The sequence below is a fragment of the Rissa tridactyla genome, chromosome 4 (genome assembly GCF_028500815.1).
Source record: "Rissa tridactyla isolate bRisTri1 chromosome 4, bRisTri1.patW.cur.20221130, whole genome shotgun sequence".
NCBI classification, from domain to species: domain Eukaryota; kingdom Metazoa; phylum Chordata; class Aves; order Charadriiformes; family Laridae; genus Rissa; species Rissa tridactyla.
The window spans coordinates 88,090,528-88,109,697 of NC_071469.1; the positions used below are offsets into that span (position 1 = coordinate 88,090,528).

General features: G+C 47.4%; 1 protein-coding gene across 1 annotated transcript in view; it reads right to left on the minus strand.

The window, feature by feature from the left end:
- Positions 1 to 19,170, minus strand: part of MAF (MAF bZIP transcription factor) — a 192,306-nt gene that overhangs the window by 13,585 nt on the left and 159,551 nt on the right. The window lies entirely within an intron of this gene.

The window sequence follows — 19,170 nt, forward strand, 5'->3', positions numbered from 1 at the left end:
ATCGCAGCAAAAGGGTCGCGTACTCACTCCCAGCAGTCGCCGTCCCCGCTCGGCCACACGGACCACGTAGCGCTTAATGAGAGCTTATTTATTTAATTTATTCACACTTATGTCTCTATCAGGCCCGCCTTCGAGGCTCTGCGGAGGGCCAGCTCGCTCTCCCAGCCGTGGCGCAGCGCCTCCAGCCCCCGAGCCGAGAGCCGGCATGTGGGGGATCTCCCCTCGCCTCTGGCAGGCCTTCGAGGCTGCCAGATTCCATAGGGGTAGGTGCAGAACTGCAAAACGTGCGCTGACCCCACGCAGCAAAGCGCTTCAGCATGTGCGTAACCGTGGGCGTGCGAGGGCGCGCTCCCACCGGGATGATTTACGTCCTTAAAGCCAAGCACATGGGAAGATGCTTTTCCAGGTTACGGCCACAATGCTCAGCACGGCCTGAGGCTTTGATGTCTCGCACTGAATTTGGTGTGTAAGAGAAGGCGGACGCCTTTATTTTTATCTGTCTGTCTAGGCATAAAATTGTCATCAACTCTTTTTTCTTTTTTTTTTTTTTATTTTTTTGCTATAGTATTTTACTGTTTTTTGTCACAGCCGGCAAGATAACTGAGCAGATATCTTCTTCTCAAGTGAAATGAAATGGAAATAGCATCTGTCTACAAAAATCAATTTAGAAACTACCTATATATTTTCGGGCTCAGACAATGGGTATTTCCAAAACCGTGCCTTCTAAAACCCTCTGAGTGTAAAAAGAAGAGAAAAAAATAATACCTGGATGCGAGCTATCATCCATCAATCAGGCAAACTCACTCAGACTCAGATGCGTGAGCCAAAATGAACTTCAGATTGAAATGGATGGGAGACAGGCTACGTTGTCTGATTTGCTTGGGTTACTTCATTATTAATCTCTTTGCTTCCATTTATTTTAATGATCATAGCCAAGAAAGTCTCATTTATGAAGACCACTTTTTTTTTTTTTTTTTTTTTTTAAAAGGGACTACTTTATGCCACGGTTGAAACCCAGACTCTGCTCTTTTTCTTCACAGCTGCCAAGAGTAGGGCTGCTTTCCTTACAGCTGCTCCGGGGCTGTGGAAAACACGTGTTGGCACCTGGACCCGTGGAAAGGGCTGGACCTTTCCGCAGCATTTCATTCAGGAGCCCAGGAGGGTCCCCTATCACACACCCCTCTCCCAGGGGGTTTCTCCCTGTGCTGCACTACCAGACAGCGAGAAAACTCCGGGATGGAGAAGGGGAAAGGTTAAAAAACAATGTTTGCTGGAATAGATGCTAATGGGTCTGGCCTTTGCGTCTGGGATAGAGGAGGAGAGAGATTTGCTTCAAACTTGCTCTGTCTCATCGCTGCACCTGCTCCTCCAGCACAGCCGCCTCCTCCTCCTCGTGTCCCGTCCCGTCCGTCCCCCCCAAACAAAACCCAGGCAGACGTGTGGGTTTTCCTAAATGAGCTACGCCTAATTAGTAGCTAGTCATAGACTTGCTGATCAGACAGATTTTCAGCCCTTTGTTTATTACCTGGCATATGCATCCGTAGCGCATTTTTACAAGTAAATATACACATTTCATTAAAAGCACCGTCTCCTCTGCTGCTTCCATCGCTTTGTTCTGTAAAAGACTCTTGCAAGTACCCTTGCTTATTCCCTCAGCCAAAAGGGGGGGGGGGAATCACTTCCATTATTATATTAATGCAATTCCAACTAATTAATGAATGATTTTCCAGAGTTATTTTTATAATCCCTGGCGAGCATGCACAGCAGCAGGGCGAAGCACCCTTCACCGTGCAGCTTTCTGTGATCGGTGAACGAGTGGGAGCATCGTCCGCTTTGGCTTGGTGGGGGGAAGCCTGGTGCCAGGCGGGCCTGGAAAGCGTGGGAAGGAAACTTGATCGGGGGGGGGGAGCAAAGGAACCCCCGCGGATGCCTGGGGGTGTCAGGGAGCCTGGGAGGGTGGGGGACGGGAGGGTATTGCCCCTGCACGGGGCTGGGGCTGGGGGGGTTTGCTCCAAGGGCAGCACGGAGGGGACCAGGGGGCAGCCGTGAAGCCTGGGGATGAAGTCCTCATCCCTGCCAGCTCCCCTGGGTGGCAGGTGAGCCCTCTTTCGCAGTCACACGAGCTGAACTGCTGTGGAAAAGCAAGGTAAACGCTTTGCCCAAAGTCACACTAGTTCACCGGCAGGACCAGGATTAGACCCCTAGAGTTGTTTTTTTTGTCCCAGTCTCTTTTCTCCGCACGCCAGAAATACGTCACTGCAGCAGCAACGTTTGGAAGTCTTGCAGGGCTGTGGTATCTCAGTCAGGCCGCAGCACTCTGTGTCTTCAGAGTCTGCAAAATTGGGGATACACAAACATTGCTAACGCCTCTCTGCGAGGCAGAGGGTATTTGCACTTTGTCACATCTGCCATCAAATTGAGTAGTTCAAGTTTAGAAATAATTCTTTTCTTTCTCTAACCTGGCAGCTCTAACCCACTACTTCCCTTTCCCGTGACTGTCAAATTTGTTCCATCCCTTAAGGCTAACTGCCGAAGGAACACCCAGCACAGTCCACACCGTGTCCAGAAAGAAAGACCGGATGAAGGCAAGGTACAATGCAACGGCTGATCTGAATGAAGGTCATTTAATAGGAGACAGGTAGCGGTCCCCAGCGCGAAACGCTGCCGCTGCCGTGGCTGGAGGCATCGAGCCTCTTCTTGTGAGCTCTCCTTCACCCACATGTAGAGCCCCCTGTTAACCTTCATAACATCAGCCCTCTTCTTTTGCTTCTTAAGGCATCAAAAAGCCTCTTCACGTAAACAGATAACAGGATGCTTCCCCCCCCCCCCAATGACCTTGTACTCTGGGTGCTCCGCAACGCGAGCAAAAGAGGGGGAAAGTGTTGTCAGTTCGCTGCAAACTGGATGCGGGGAAGGAAATAACAGCACGCTACGCTTCTGTACACTTTTATCATCTAGGGTCATAAAACTGAGGATAAAATGATGCTTGCAGAGACACAAGTGTGAGTTTCCTTAAACAGCAGTATCTGGAGAAAGCGCGTTGGTGTAATTCGTCTCGGCACACTCCTGGTGGATCGTTGGCACAGCCGGCCCCGCCACCCCGGGATGATGTGGGCAGGATTTGGGCAGCCGTGGGAGCTGCCAAATTTCCTCCTGACGAGGAAATCCCCGGAGCCCCGTGTGCTCCCTAAAGCCGTCAGGATGGGGACGGCCCTGCCTGTCCCCTGCCCGTGATGGAATCAAAGCTCGGTGCTGGGAACGGCTGCGGCGCGGAGGGAACCGGTGGGGCAGGGATCTTCAGCGGTGGGAATGTTCTGCCTTTGGAGGTGGAGGGCTCCCGTCGTTCTGCCAGGATGAAAAGGAAGAAGCAGATATATGGCTGGCTGTTGAAAGGCATGAAGCAGGTCTTGCAGGGAGAAGCAGGAGGGGAAAAGTAGCCTCACGAGGATGGATCACTGTGTGCGGGGCAAAGGAGATGGCCAACACATGGGTGAAGCAGCTAAAGGTGAAGAATAAATGCAATTTATCACATGCTTTAGCCATTAGTTTTGCAGCTGATATAACCATATTGCATGTCTGCATGTATAAAAGCGGTGCTGAAGGTTTTGTCGAATTCTAAATTATAAAGAAACTCAAGACTTGGTCAGGTTTCAATTATGGTCAATATAAAGAGTTCGCTGAACGTTTTAGTTACTTTACAGACTGGTCTTCTTTTCTTTTTTTTTTTTTTTTTTGTGTGTGTGTATGTGTGTATATCATGGGTTTGGCAAAAACTTGCAACAGAGCCGTCTCCTAAGAAAATCTACAGCCTGCCTAGCACACCTCACATACGCCGTACCCAGAGTCTTACAACATAAGATTACAAGCTCCCAAAAAGGGAGAGGCTCATTTAAGAACAGGCCATTACACACAAATATCAGGAAAAGATGGAGGAAGAGGAGAAATAGTTTGTTTTAAGTATTGCTAAGCGCCATCCGTGATTACGAAGGAAGTGTCTACAAGCCGCCAGCCGAAATTGCAGCTCTACCATTTGGTGCTCAGTTTTGTAGGTTTTAACTGAGCGTTAACAATCATTGTGTAATTGAACACCTCGTTCAGTTCATTAGCTGATGGCAGCGCAGTGCTGTCAGTGGGCAAAGTGCAAGCCAGGTGCTGAGTATTATAATTATTTGTTTCCTCCCCAGCATTTAAACCGTTGGCGATTCCTGACTGCTGGAGGTGGAGAGGAAAGCAGTTTGCTTTGCACGGGAACGGTGAGGACAGATATGAGCACAACAGGAGCATCACATGCGGCCCAGACCACCGTTCCTCACTTGCTGGCCAATGCTCTTTGTCCTCCTCTAAGAGAAGGGACCCCCCTTCAATACTCCCCTCTGTGTCCTGCCTGGTGCTGCTTGTCCACCTCTCCTCCTGCCAGTTTTCTTGTTGGCAACCCCAGGTAACCGCAGAGGGTTTGCACTCCCCAGCCCACCGCTGGGTCTTCTGCGGTAAGAGCTGATGGTGTTTATGGAAGTACAGCCTCCCCTAGACCTCTCCTGCCCAGTGAATGCTTCACGAGCTCTGACTTTGGGGAAGCTCAGAGCAGGAGGAGAAGCCCAAGAGGGTCAACTGGTGGAAGGATGCTGAGCATAAGGGAAAGGTCCATCCAGCCTGGGCCAGGGCCTGCACCAGGAGCAGCTGAGCACCACATTAAACACAGAGAAGGTCACGTTTCCCTCCTGGAAATGCCAGTGCTGCAAACCGGTGCTCCTCTTGTCCTTTCATTCATTCCCCATGTGCTAACGGCATGGGGCAACGAGGAGCTATGAAATCTGTGCCCTGCTCTTCTCCAGACCTGCTCAGTACAGGTTAGGGGTTCAAAGGGGTTCAAAGGGTTCAGCTGAAGAAAGCTGATGTTTGAGCCAGTTTTGATGCCCTTATTGCCAAAGCTGGAGGCTCAGCTAGGTCCTGTCCCCACTGCGCGGCTGGTGCTCACCCAGAGCCTCAAAACACCACCCACCACCGGTGCCAGCTCAGCCTTCTGCTGGCGGCGTTACTTGATGACCGCTTGCCTTCGCAGGGAGCACCTAAAATACGCAGCTCTTGGAGTTTTCCTCCTCATCTTTATTTAACTTGGATGCTGACCCACAGAGTGCTAATTAGCTAGATTCAAAACCGAGCTTAAAAAATGATAATGAGTTTACTGATTATCAGGTATGAAAATAAGGTCAGTCGAAAACATATCAGTGCTTTAATTAAACCTCAGTGAACTTCACAGAGCGAGATGGAATGACTATTAATGGCTCCTATTTTTGCTAAACTTCCCTTCTGTGGCCTGTTACTTCAAGGTAGGGACTGTCCCCGTTTGTCACACTTCCGCTCATGTAAATTGCCTGAGCGAGACCAGTACTCGCTCACCTAAAAAGCTCTGCAGGATGGAGGGAAGGCAATAAGCATGTTCCTTGTGCCCACGGACAGACCTACTTTTCATTTTAGGGCACACTCTTGTCAGCCAGCAGCACGTCTTTGATTCTGTTGCCTCTGCGCACCGATTTACTTTGCATACACAGCGTCTCGCTCCGTGTGGCTTATTTGTGTTTTTGTCCAGGCTGCAACTAACATTATCAAACTGATAGAGGTGCACTTTTGTTGCAGGCAAATTTAATACCATGGGAACCGCAAGAGCGGATCAGACTAATGGTTCATCTGGTCCGGCCACTGGTTTCTGACTGTGCAAATCCCTGGCGGGGTGTGGGGGGTGGAGGGACAAGGAACCGTGCTGGAGGGAACAACCCTTCCTCCAAAAACCTCCTTGTCTTGTGGGGATGAGCCCTTCTGGGATGTCCCAGGTTGGAGACTACATCCCAAACAAACACTGCCTTTATTACCCTGCATGAATTTCATCAAATGATTTTTGAATCTGCGTATACTTTTGGCTTCTGTGACTTGCTGTGCCAATGCACAAGTTAAAATTACTTCCTCTTCTTTCTTTTTTTTTTTTTTTCTGTTTTTTACAGGAACCCAACATACACACCAGCAATAAAACGAATGAGTTTTGGGTTTTTGTTTTGGTTTGCTTTCAGTTCCTCCACTAATAGCTCTGTAGCTCCAGCAGAAGGTCTGGCAACTTTTGGTTTTCATCTGAGCTTGGAGGCAGGGGCCACACAAAAGGAGACCTCCCTGGAGAACCGAGCCCTCTTCCCAGCGTTGCCACTGCGGTACCTTTGGGTATATCTAAATGCCTGGCATTTGTCCCACCTTCTGCTTATTGGTGGGAGTGTCCTTCATGGTGATGCACCAGTAATCTGTAATTTGCCCACTCTTGCAAAATACCCGCACCCTCACCGCAAATGGCAAGCCGCAAGCAGCTGGCTGAGACCACCAGCTTATAGGTCACTAGTTAGGAACTGACTGACATGTAAAGGTTGACTTCTCTATATGGTTTAGAGAGAGGCGTCAATCTATCCCTCCTCTGTCCTTTTATCTTTAAGAAAAGCGAGTGTAAAACACCCTTTTCGATCTGGTAGCATTTTCTAGTGACTTTTTTTTTTTTTTTTTTTTCAAATAAGCAAATGGTCAGCACCAGCACAAGCGTGGGGAAAAGACATGGCTTTATATATATATATACGTGTGTGTGTATATATATATGTGTGTGTGTGTGTGTGTGTGTGTGTGTGTGTATATGTTCTGTGAAAGGTTAAAAAAATTCTAGTACCTGTCCGGAAGTGATCTGAACTGGAGTAACTCCCCTGAAACCATGTGTCATGCAGTTAGTCCATCAGGGAAACATGCCTTGAGGAAATTTAAAACGACAGACTTTTTTTTCCATTCAGCAAGCTAATCTGAAAGTGTATGTACAATGTTGCTTGTTAAACATGGAACCATGATAAGAAATTAATAGTATAAAAGGTTTGGAGTGATAATTAACGGGCAAGAGCAAGAGGCTCTTCTCCAGCCTAAATACTAAGATGAACAAAAAGAAGAGGCAGGGCACCCAAAGGGATTGGGTCATAATGAAGAGTGGTTTTACTCAAAAATGTATCTGTCTCCTTGGTTTTCTCTTCCTCAGATCACCACAAAGAGAAGAAGTCCGTGTGTGTGAAAGCCGCCGGAGTGCCTGTAACTCAGGTGAACGAGCCACAAAGGCAGACCCCACCGTGCACTGCCATACACGCTACGCCGGGGCAACCCAGCGGAGCTATTTTAGTGATGCTGTGGCATTTTGCAGCTATTTTCCTGCAGCGTGTGGTCATTGTCATGAGGCAATGCTCTTACGGAGGGTGGAAGGAGCCAAGCCCAGCTCCCTGGCACTGGGGACAGGGTGGCAGGAGCCCACCAGGGACACATTGCCCTTTGTCACCTGCAAAGGGCAGCACCAAGCTCTGCGAAACCATGCTTCGCCGTCTCAGACTGGGCACCAAAAGCAAAATGGAAACTTTTGACCTTCACTGCTATGTGCCTCATTTCCTCATCTCTACAGCGGGGCTGATGTGTTCATTAGCGTCTGCGGAGCCCGTGCGTGATGGGGAGAGGGCAGGGCAGCAGCGCCGAGGAGGAAGCACATCACATTGAGCAGAGAGCGCTGCAGCCTCTGAAGCCTTTCTATATAAGGTCTGCGGCTACTTGTTGAGTGATAAGGATTAAAAGAAATATTGAGTGACTACATACGCCCTGCATGAAGTAACGAACCCATGACTAGTGGTGATGCAAACGCAGACTGATGCACACAAGAAAGACAACTTACAGTCCTGTAAGACAGCAAAACTGAGGTGTAGAAGCCCCCCCTTCAGTTTTAAACCCTAATGTTCTTTTGACAAGTTTGGGTTTGTTTCTTTGTTTGTTTTTTTTTTTCAGTTCAGTTTCTCTATCATATATAAAATGGGTGCAGACTTCTTAAGGGCAAAGATACCTTGCAGTAACCATCTCATCTCCGTATCCATCCCAATACCGCAGACGGGAGACTTCGGCTTTGCAGTTCCTGCATGCAGCCCGTGATGTCTTCAGGAATTGTAGCGGTTTTTGGGAAATGAAGGTAGAGTCCTTGCACAGTCTTCATAGGATGGGAGACGCCATCCCTTGGTACCTTAACCCATAGAAGACTGACTTTATTAAAAACCTTTTCCTTGTTTCTATTTTGAACTTGCCTACCTTCCCTTTGTCAGCTAAACCAACTGGTACTGAATCTCCCGGCAGCTGTAATGGGTGAGCACGCACAGGGTAACCTGTCTACAGCATGGGACTGAGCCTATGAAGTATTAAGTGCCTTCAAGGTCCACTAAAATCAATGGGATTGAAGAATGCCATATCCTTGAAGGGCTGGGCCCCAAGGGATGGCTTCTTCTGGGTTTCACTGATTCTGAAGACAGGCAAAATAAAATATTTAAAGCAGCCTGACATGCACGGGCTAAATTCGTTTCCTTTTGTGCTGAAACATAATTTTTTAAATATGCCCTGAGCATGCTGTGAAAGCAATCTTCCTACATGTTTCCTTAGTGGGGAGTGCTTGCTCCCTGTGCTCATCAGTCACAAACACGACGACTGATACGCCCCCAAAGCATCAGGAAAGTTTAAGTCCTATAATACAACATTTTTGAAAATAAGACATAATTGTTTGTGGAAGAAGAGCCTATCAGGTACCTATGATGGGAAAGGGTTACTACAGGGACATACATCAGCAGTACGTACTTTAAATTCTTAGTCCATTGGTTTCTACAGCAGTTCTTGTTCACAGTAATGTGAGGCAGTTAATACGGGATCTGAACACCACTGGACTGATAAGCCTTCATACTAACTTGCAAAAGTAATTTTCAGTAATCTTTGAGGGGAAAAATTGCATTTAGTGGGGGAAAAAAAAAAAGCAAAAAAAAAAAGCGCTAAGCCATTCGTGCATCCTATTTTATTGAGTATGCAAGTAATAGACTATGCAGAAATTGAACTTTTGATCCATTAGGCTGTGCATAGGGACAACCCGCTGCTGAGTTACTGTGAGAAAGTTAGGCTTCCAAACAGAAAACTTTCACAGTATGTTTCCAAAATCTCGTTTGAAAACAAGACGCCAATAGTACTGTTTAAATGCAAACTTCCATCAGAAAGGCTGGGAACAAGGTTCCCGATCCAAGGCTTTGCTGTCACGTATCACATTCCCACTGCCACAATTAGTCACCCTCAAACTAACTTTTTTTGCCACTATTGTGCAAGGCAGTGGTAACATCCTTTCCTAAAAGTTTAATGAACAGAACTATCCGTGTCCGCTTTGCTCCAACGATTGCTTCATACCCTGAGCCAGGCCAGGCAAAATAGATAACTTCCAAGCCATTTTAATTTTCTTGACAGAAAGATGGTTCAATTCCCAACCAGGCGTAATCACCATATATTTCTTCTAAATCCCCAGCCTTCATGCATTCAGTACAACCATGTATGATTATTTGAGGCTGTTTATTGCCACAGCCTTTCACCTAACAAAAGTTTCTCACATTTGGATGAGCATCGTAGTAAAAGCTTTCCTTTCGCTAGAGGTGGACCTTGCAGGGTCAAGTTTGAAAAACATCAGCAGGAGAGACAGGGGTGAACCTCATCGGCCCCGTGTGTGTGCTGAAAGCACGGATTTCGGGGAGCTTTCAGGGAGCATTTCCTGAAGCATCACAGGCCCAGACAGACAGATTGCTGAGGTTAACTATATCGTTCAACACCAAATGCTAGGTAGCTACCACCCAATATAGTCTCTACGCCAAAGAGATGGGCTTCATGGGCACTTAATGAGGAAAGCGAGGTCCCTGAGAAAGGAGTTGCCAGAAAACACTGAAAAGAGGCCAAAATGACCTGTCTTTCTGTGCTGAAGAGGGCTAGGAGAGCTTCTATATTTAAAATAACAGGGGCAGTGGGCTCCTCAGCATCCCTGGGGAGCTGCAGACCCTCCTGGGACAGCACCCATCCGCACCGGAGCCCCAGGCGACCTCACACCAACTTCACATGCTCTGAAACAGCCTCTAAACCAGGGGAGGTTTAGACTGGATATTAGGAAAAATTTTTATGCTGAAAGGGTTATTAAGCATTGGAACAGGCTGCCCGGGGAAGTGGTTGAGGCACCATCCCTGAAGGTATTTAAAAGACGGGTAGACATAGTGCTGAGAGATAGGGTTTAGTGGTGGTTTTTGTCAAGAGTTAGGTTGATGGTTGGACTCGATGATCTGAAAGGTCCCTTCCAACCCAGGCGATTCTATGATTGTATGATTCTACGTGGCTGTTTTATATCTCACAGCTGTGAGCCCATGGTTGCAAACCCCACGCAAAGACCTCACCGTGTCACACCTCGCCTGCCACCTGCCGTCCCCACTCAGGTGGCACCTCCTGCTCAGGACCTCGGGGATCCCCTCTTTGACTTCTCCCCCACTTATCGCACAGGGTCTGGAAACTCGTTGCCGAGCTGCGGCTTCAGGCCGAGGACGCTTAGGACTGTTCGTTATTATTCTTGGCACTTGTGTCTAAACACTTCAGACTCCTGAGCCCAGTAAGTGCAACTATAATAACAGCAACGCCTAAATCTCTTGAAAACCTAGCGAGGGGCAGGAGATGGGGAGGACAGTGAGGGAGGGAGAGGCCGGATAAGCCCAGGAGGGGCCCGGGCATGAAGAAGGCTGCGCTGGCAAATGCCGAGGCCCCGGGCAGGAGCATCCCGGAGGGACCACGGCTCTCCAGGAGGGCAGTGCCAGAGAAAACACACAGGCTGTCCAAGAGATGGGCTACAGCAGCAGAGCTTGCATCTACCGTAACCAAACACCAACCTGAAACAAAAAGGTATCTGAAACACACAGAAAGCCCTGGCTTTGCATATTTGAAATAAGTCATTATTCAGGCTTTCCAGCTCCCAATCTCTCAGAATTCTGCTCAAAGAAAAACCTTTGCACTAATCCTCCTCCTCCATCATTATGCAATATTGCTGAGGGTAAAGGAAGTTTCCTTGCTCTTTTCTAAATATACATTTCTGCGGTTAGAAAAATTAGAGAAATGACACGGCCAACCTTCCTAAATGTGAAGGGCTCGTTTGGGGAAGCATACAAGTCATCTGCTGCAGCAGACCCTTATCACTTTGTGGTAGGCAATTGCAAAACGCCTCTCAGCCCGAGTCACATTGGGTTTAAATTGAGCTAGACAAGGGAACCACAAAAAGGGCTTGTGGGTAGCTGCGCTGCTAAAAGCATGGGGCCTGGCACTGGAGTGCTGTTAGTTAAAACAGCAATTTGTCAAGGAAAAAAGGAGCGGAGTAGCCTGCAATGCGAATGTCATGTGCATTTTTTTTTTCTCAGCCATGAGGCTTTGCATAGAAGACGAAGAAAATACTCGGTGACCATTTTAAACTCAGCCACTCCCAGCGCAGTGGGAGTTAACGCTGTGTCAGACTTTCCATTAATGCCTCTGTTTTTGCCAGGGCTGTAAAAATGTGCTCGAGGCAAAAAACTTGTGATTCAGCGGCTCAGCTGAAGAGTTAACTTTTCTTTTTCGGAGTGGCGATTAATGATAATTTTCGTACCACTCTATATATATCTCTGGCATGGTGAATGAGGGAGCTGGGGAGGGAGGTGGTGCGAAGCCTCGTGCCCGGCTGCCTGGTGTTGGTGTTAGAGAGATGCTGGGCAAGAGGCCTGGGGTCTTCGAGTGGCTGGTGTAAGCCGGATCTAGCATCCCCGGGCCAGTGACGCTGCTACCTAGGGAAAAAAAGGCCAAATCCAAGCTTCTTTTCTACTGAGATAGCAGCCTGGGCTAAAACTTGCCTGAGGAACCAAGGCACGCTCTCCTTTGGCACCAAGGAGTATCCCGCCTGCCTATACCCAATGTGTGCTGCCTTCATACATGTAGGAGAGGGACAACAAATGGCTAAAATTATTTCCCCAACTGATTTCTCTCTTCTGTGTCTTTGCACCTGCCTGTTTTTTCCATAGTTGCCATCCCTGACTCTAAGGGGGAACTCTTCAGGCAGAACTGTGCCAAAATTCTCCGTAATAAATCTTTGGAGGTAAATGGAAACCTTTGAAATGTGGGAACACACAAAGGACCGGGCTCTTGGCCTTGCAATAGCCAATTAACAGAAGCTCGGTCAGCCCTGCTGTCCTCTGCTATATAACCATGTTGAGTTCCCCATACCTCAGGTGGGATGGCTGGGCAATGGGCTGGTCACTCCTCCTCTTACCCCTTGGACTAAGGAGTTAAGGCTGGGCGAGATGGCCTCTGATGTCTGGCAAATCCCTGACTATCTGTAAGGCCCATCTGGGCCATAGGTGGCCTGGGACACCTCAAGCAGCTTGGCGTATCTTAATATAGTTTTCTCAATAAGATCATACTGCCTTTTACAACAGCTCCACTATTACTGCAGCCAAGAGCCAGCAACCGGACGGATTTACAAGGACATAGTATTGCCACTCTCCTCCCTTGCACATATCTTAGAAGTTGAATCTTGTGTCCTTTCCCTAAATAGCACGTTAGCCCATGTTGTCCCGCATTATCTGAGGTTATTTTCCCTCAAAATATTTTCCATACAAAGAAAAATACAGTTATTTTTATCCATTTTCTGAAAAGGTTTCCTTTTTTCTTTGCTCTTTCAAGAAAATAGGCTCCTAGCAGGCATTTATCATGATAGCTAAATTAGCCAGTACCTTTAATACTTGCAGCACAGAAAATCACTTCATCAGCTGCACAATTTGAGCTTACTGGAGAAGACTTTTAAGAAAGAATGAGAATGAAACCTAGAATAACCATTTCTTTCCCCTTGTCCCTTCGAGGCATCAAAGTTCAAGGTATTTATTTCTTCCCTTGTATACTGAGAAATCTGTGATGGTGGTTAATTGAGCGCTAAAAGCCCGTGCGACTGCAGTTTCACTAAGATGCTGTATTATTTTTTTACTTCCAATCCCAAACTGCTACAAGGCGAAACAGGGCAGAAGAGACTGCGCTTGGGCGATGGGGGAGATAATTCTGTACTGAAAGAAGCGGCGTTCTTGTGAGAGCAGGAGTATGATCGCATAGTCTGGCTCCTACGCGGTCCCCGGGTTAACAGCTAGATGCCAAAGTTATTCAACGAGGGCTGAGGAAGAACCCACCATGCAAGGGCACCATAAAGAGGCATGCGTTGACTTTCTTGGGCAAACAAGAAAGGAGGAGGAGCTGATAGGTGCCTCTCCAGCTCCTCAGACTTTTGCTTTTGGAGGAGCCTACAGGCAGCCTTCAGTAGCTGCTCAGACCCGTTCTGCAGTGCAGACACGGCAGGCAGAAAGGTAGCATGGAACCGCATTTATTACCATTACCAGGTCAGGCTCTCCCTGCGATGCCCGTCCGGGATGTGAGCCAGTCAGCGAGGGCGTGCTCACAGAGGTGGCGGAGGTGGCAACTGGACATGTGCAGCTGCAGAAGGGTGATGGGTGAATATGGCCAAGACACAGATCTCCATCCATGGCAGCCCCCTGCCCCCAGTGAAAAGCCGAAAATTCAACGTTGCCACTCCAGTTTAAAGAGGGAAATACATATGTAGTGAAAAACACTCTCCGTGGAAGTCCCTTTGGTTTCCATGAGAGGATGATCTCGCTTGCAGCTGATAAAAATGTGTTAGGATGAAAGTTGATACCTGCTTTCCCGCAGAATCAACGTGGGTGCAAACGCAAGTGTCCCCGTGCACGCACTGTGCATGGTCAATCAGTTCTATAGGTCAAGAGGGCAGGCATTAGTGAAATAATGCTTAATTAATAAATAATGAAAAAATTTTCAAAACCTTTCCCCTCTTCCAATTTTTAATCTCCTTTTCTTACAAATTAGTCAGTAGTCGAATGCTGTAAAAATGAATTTTTTCTTCACGGGTCGCTGATTACCTACTTTGTGTTTTTGCAGCAGGTTGATGTAACTGGCTCTGGCTCTAGAAGACAGCACAGCCTTTGATCATCTCAGTTCCTTCATTATTACCTGAGGGAGCCATCAGGAACTCTCTCTCATGTCCAAAAATTATCTAGCCTACCTTCTTGGATTTCTTTATTCAGTGAATTAGTTTTCAGAATTATTCATATTTGTTAAGAAGAATCACTGGCACTACATGGTTTGGTTTCCCTGAGCTATGTCAGCTCACAACCTTGCAAGGTGTTCAAAATGTGCATCTCCTGCTGCGTAACACCCATCAGAGACGAAAGCCCCTGCTGCCCCTTGCACTTGGAAAGACTCAGGTACTACCCCCAAATTGGTGCACTTCAGTTCCTCAGATGGTGGTAGAACATGGTAAGGTAAGATATGTGGCTCCTCTAGCTCTTCAACTTATCCACCTAGCACCTTCAGAAGGCTCAAGAACTTCTGAAAATGTTCTTGACGTGGATCCTAGCGTGGTTGAGGCACTTCACTCAACACAGGTTTGTTATTTCCTGGGGGCAAAGCCCCCCAGGGCTGGGCCTTCTGCATGGCACCGGTGGGTACGGCCAGCTCCTCGCAAACACAGCAGTACAAACCACATTAGACCCAAAGAGAGGCATTACTGGACATTTTTTCTAGTGCCCATACACTGATCATGATAAATGATGGTCAGACATTTGCACCTTCCTATTTCAAGAAAGAGGACGCAAAAGATGAAGTCTTCAGCTTCAGGTCAAGGTTTGGAGGACCTTTCTTGCCGTCCAGCTGTGCACCCCCAGTCTCCACGTTACTGCTGGTGAGTACTCATCCATCCCTTCCCACTGCCGGGACACTTGCGTTGCACCTTCAGTGCGATTCCTTTAGCTGCCCAGGACTGGAGACTTTTCACCAAAGCCTTTCTCCTCAAAAACCCATATTCTCTTACTAGTTCACCCCAAAACTGTATTATTTCCTTGGTCAGCTGGTTGTGCCAACAACTCGTTCCGATGTTGTCTACTGCTCTAACATCCGCATCTTTTCTCTTTAGTACCTGGGTTCAAAAGCCACTTTCAGCAGGGTGACACAGGAGACCCGTGTTTGTTTTCCAACCCTAACAGACATCCTGTATGCCCTTGGGTCATGCAGCCACTCTCAGCCTCCTCCTGTTTACAACAGCACAATACAAGATTTGTTCCACTTTGCCTGCTGCATTGCAACTTCTCTCTAGCTCTCCTTGATATTCTTCTCCCCCTTTCCCTCTCTCCTTTGTAACCTGTCTGCCACACACACAACAAACTCCAAGGATTTGGGCTTCCTGAAGCTCCTGAGATATAAATAAATAACAAAAAAAATGACAATGAGTTGGTATATGGCTAACCAAAGGCAGTTTTGTTTCTCAGCAGGTTTGTGTGAGCTGTTTCTGGTTTCAGTTCACATGGGTTCTTTCACCTTCTGAGTTTCTCTTTGACGTTCAGGTTTCTGCCTTTTTTTCCACCTGAAGCCAAAAAACTTAGCAAATAAAAAGCCAGGTTTGCTCAAAACTCACGCCATTATTTTTTTTTTGAAAGTTAAAAAAGCTCTTAATTCTAGCAAGGGACCACTTCTAACTTGACGGTTTCTTGTTTTTTCAACACTCAACATCCTGATAGTAGGCTGCTCCTATTCAAAGCACTTCTGCTCAGAGCACAGGGATATTAGTGCACGTACCTGCCTGTCATCAACCATCTCTGCTTATCACTAAAAACAGAACAAGTACAAAAATAAAAGCGCCAAAATTCATTCTCAAAATGAAACAATTACAGGGGAGAGTTCATAACTTTGTGCTGAGGTACTTCCAGGCCTTTCACATGATAGATTTCACTACCCTAATAAACAGGGAGCCGACATCAGTACAGAGATCTAGGTTCAAGCTCTGTTTGGCACAACTGTTCTCTTTGGTGTGGTTTCATTTTATTTTGATTTTGTACCAATGCAGCTGCTACTGTTCTGCACATAGTTAAGTGTAGGTGCAAATTATGAAGCATAATTAATTGCCCATTAATGAGTTTTTGCAGAGGATTGGACTCTAAATGCTAATCTGTGTTTCAGAAAGAATGCCAAATGATATCCACACCGCTTACCTGCTTCTCCCTGATTTCTGTTTAGCACGCGATTGGAAGAATTTGGCTTTAATGTTAATTAATGCCTTCAATTAGAGCTCACAATGTGTATTAAGCCTCGGCCATTTCAATTTCATGATGAACCCATACACAAAATCTGCTGAGTCTACAGTTAGTGAGAACAATCTGTACAAACTAAATTTCCATTTATTTTCCAGCCCAAAATAAACCTGTTCCCAGAACTGAGTCTTCTAACCCTGCGTGTCTACGTGGCTACATTTGTCTGTCGTCTTTTCCGATCAACAAAGCAAGCAAAACAGCAACCCCAAGGCGCTCGCAAACAGTCCGCCGGCGAAGAGAGGTGCGAAACCGCAGAAGGAAACGGGCAGAAATAGAGTGGGCAGAAGACGCCGGGGATGTTTCTCCCTCTGCCTCCTGCCCTCTCCTCCGGCACGGCGGAGGCACCTGCCCTTTTGTGGACAGGCAGAGTGAGGTCGCCAAACGTGGAAGCGAACAAATTTGTGCAGAGCCCCTCTTAAAAGGCACTTTTGCCTGTTCCTAGATGACCTGGTGGGAAATGCAGCGTAGCGCCCAAGCCGTCGCACCGATAAAGCCCTTTGCGCCGAAGAGCTGCACTCCAGCGCAGCAGGGAATCACTCCAACCGCACCACGTGCTTTGCCCAGCACCTTAGTTTTATCCCAAAGGATGCTCACGCTTCCTCGGGCTCTTACTGCCCTTGCCCTGGGCCGTACCTCCAAGATCACCTTTTCTCACCTTTTTTTTTTGTGGGAGCATTTGCCTGCGAGACGCAGCATGTGTAGAACAGTGTACAAACCCGTCCCGGCGGCACAGGTTCCGCTCTGCCCCTGCAGCCGCGGTACGGCCGGGCCGAGCTGCTGCCTCGGCACCGGTTTGGGTTTGTCAGGGCGGTTTGTGCACGCTGCCAGCTGGTGTCCAGCACCCGCCGCCTCAGGCTCCTCTTGCCACTCATCTTCTCACTTGCCATTGCGCGCTGCTGGCTGGGAAGCTGACAATCTGAGCATCTAGACCTATCAGTAGAGCATTTTGCCAAATTTTTTTTATTTTTTTTTCCTTGGGTTTTGTTTGGCTCTCTTCCCCGGTGAGATCAGAGATAAAGCATATTTACTAGTTGCTGCTCGCCCCGGCCAGCCGAGGAGCTGGGCTGGAGTGAAAGCAGCTGTTTGTGAGCAGCGTGCGTGGCTTGTGCTCATTCTCAATTCCCAGCGAGCAGGATCCTTCAGCGGTGATGGAGTAGCTCCGAGTTTCAGTCTATCTGTCACTGCTCGACTGTTTTACTGTGCACACAATGCACTGATGGGCGACATCACTCAACTGCAACAAGTCCAGCTACAAAAGCAAGTAGCAGCAATTTGTAGCCTCAATGCAGCCATTTAATCATTCCCAACACTTCCCTGGTTGCCACTCTGGATAAACTAACTTGAGAATTAAGAACAAATATTTGACTTCCCCCCCCCCCACCCCCCAATAATTTTACGCAGCCCTGTTTAGACTGTATGGTACTTAACAGGAGACCTTTGCCCTTCAGTTAAAAGCTGTGACCAGGAAATCCCACCACCTCTTAATGAGCTTTTTTGTTCAGCTTACAGGGAGGGATTTGCACTCCACTCTTGCACTACAAATGCTTTGTCTGCTGGCCTTTTTTATTCAGCTGATGAATAAAAAAAGCAAACGCCAAAACTCTACACATGTTTCAGTCTCCATTAAGACAACAAAGAGCTCCAAATGCATGTCCTAGCAACGGCAACATTTTTTTTTAAAGAGTGAGAAGAAAGAAAACATGGTAATTTGAGCTGTGGTGTTTTCCATAGCTATTCCTTAACGCTTTTGTCAAAAAAGGTATACGCTTCTGACTATCGAACTACATACCTCTAGGTAAAAGGACAGACGGCATTTTTGGAATCAATATTATGCTCTATCTACTGTGAAACTATCACACAAGCAGCCCAAGCAATGGCCTTTGTCAAATTTTTTACTTGCTTATGTCTTTTACCCACATGCTGAGACCTCTCCTACTCCAGTGGCCTTGAAAGTGTTTTCCCCTTCTCCTTTTTTTTCCTTTCTGTGTGTCTCAGACAGCTCTTGGCTTCCTCTAATCTCTTGTTCTTTCCTCCTAATCACTACATATGCTTAATAACGATAGACTGCAGACACCAGCATCAAATTATGAAGGGACAGAAACGAGGAGGATTAAACGCAGTCACAACAGGAGACGATTCTGCAGGAACCTCAAGATATTTGAAGTAGACGGAACAAACCGTGTTCCAGCGGAGAGCGGCAGAGAAAGCTTCTCTTTCCAGGGAGCGAGACTAAACCCCGCGCGTGCCTCCCTGTGCACAGAAGTCGACCGGGGATGATTCTCCAGCCCATTACACAGCCGCGTGCTGACTGTATGCTGGTGGCTTTGTGAGGCTGGTTAAAACGAACCTGGCAGAATGGGCAGGGAGACTTGGTTACCAGGGAGCATATAACGGACTACATTAAGCAAAACTCCGCTGCAGGAGAAGGATAAGGGGCCTTTTTTTTGATGCCAGGCCTTGTTCTGGCGGTGCAGAAGTTGACAGCTTAGAGAAATCAGACATTTGGAAAATCCCTCATTGCAATAATTCCAAAGCCTGTTGGGCTAGTTAGTGACTGTCAACCCTCACTGCCTCTTACGGGCCACCAAGCGTCCATAGTGTTTACCTTCTCACGTGAAAGCCCGAGCAAATCAGCGCCAGTTATACGTTATTGGCAGACCCCTCGGCATCACTGCTCAGACCGTGTGTGAATGGGGGACCCAAAGGGAGCCTGGACCTAAGCCAGGGGATCCGAGATGCACGCTGTGTGGCCATCACAGCGCAGAAAAAGTCCATGTGGATGCGGTACGGTATCATCATGTGAGATCAGTCCAATAAGCCTTAGTTCATGCTTAAATGTGATGAACTAAACTGCAAAATAGGAAACTGCTTTAGAAAATTCCAAGGTAGGATCGATTTTTCATCTCACTACAGGTGCCAGATGTGCCTGTACGGCAAATGTTAGCTACTCTGCAGAAGGCCTTGTCTTGGTTTAGGTACCAACAGTTCTTTTCCCAGATGTATTCTCCTAAAATTATTTCATATTCAAAATTAGTTTTTCTTGTTGCAGTCCCTGCGCTGCCAAGCCAGATCTTCAAATACGAGTCTAACATAACTGACCTGGCATCAAAATAAA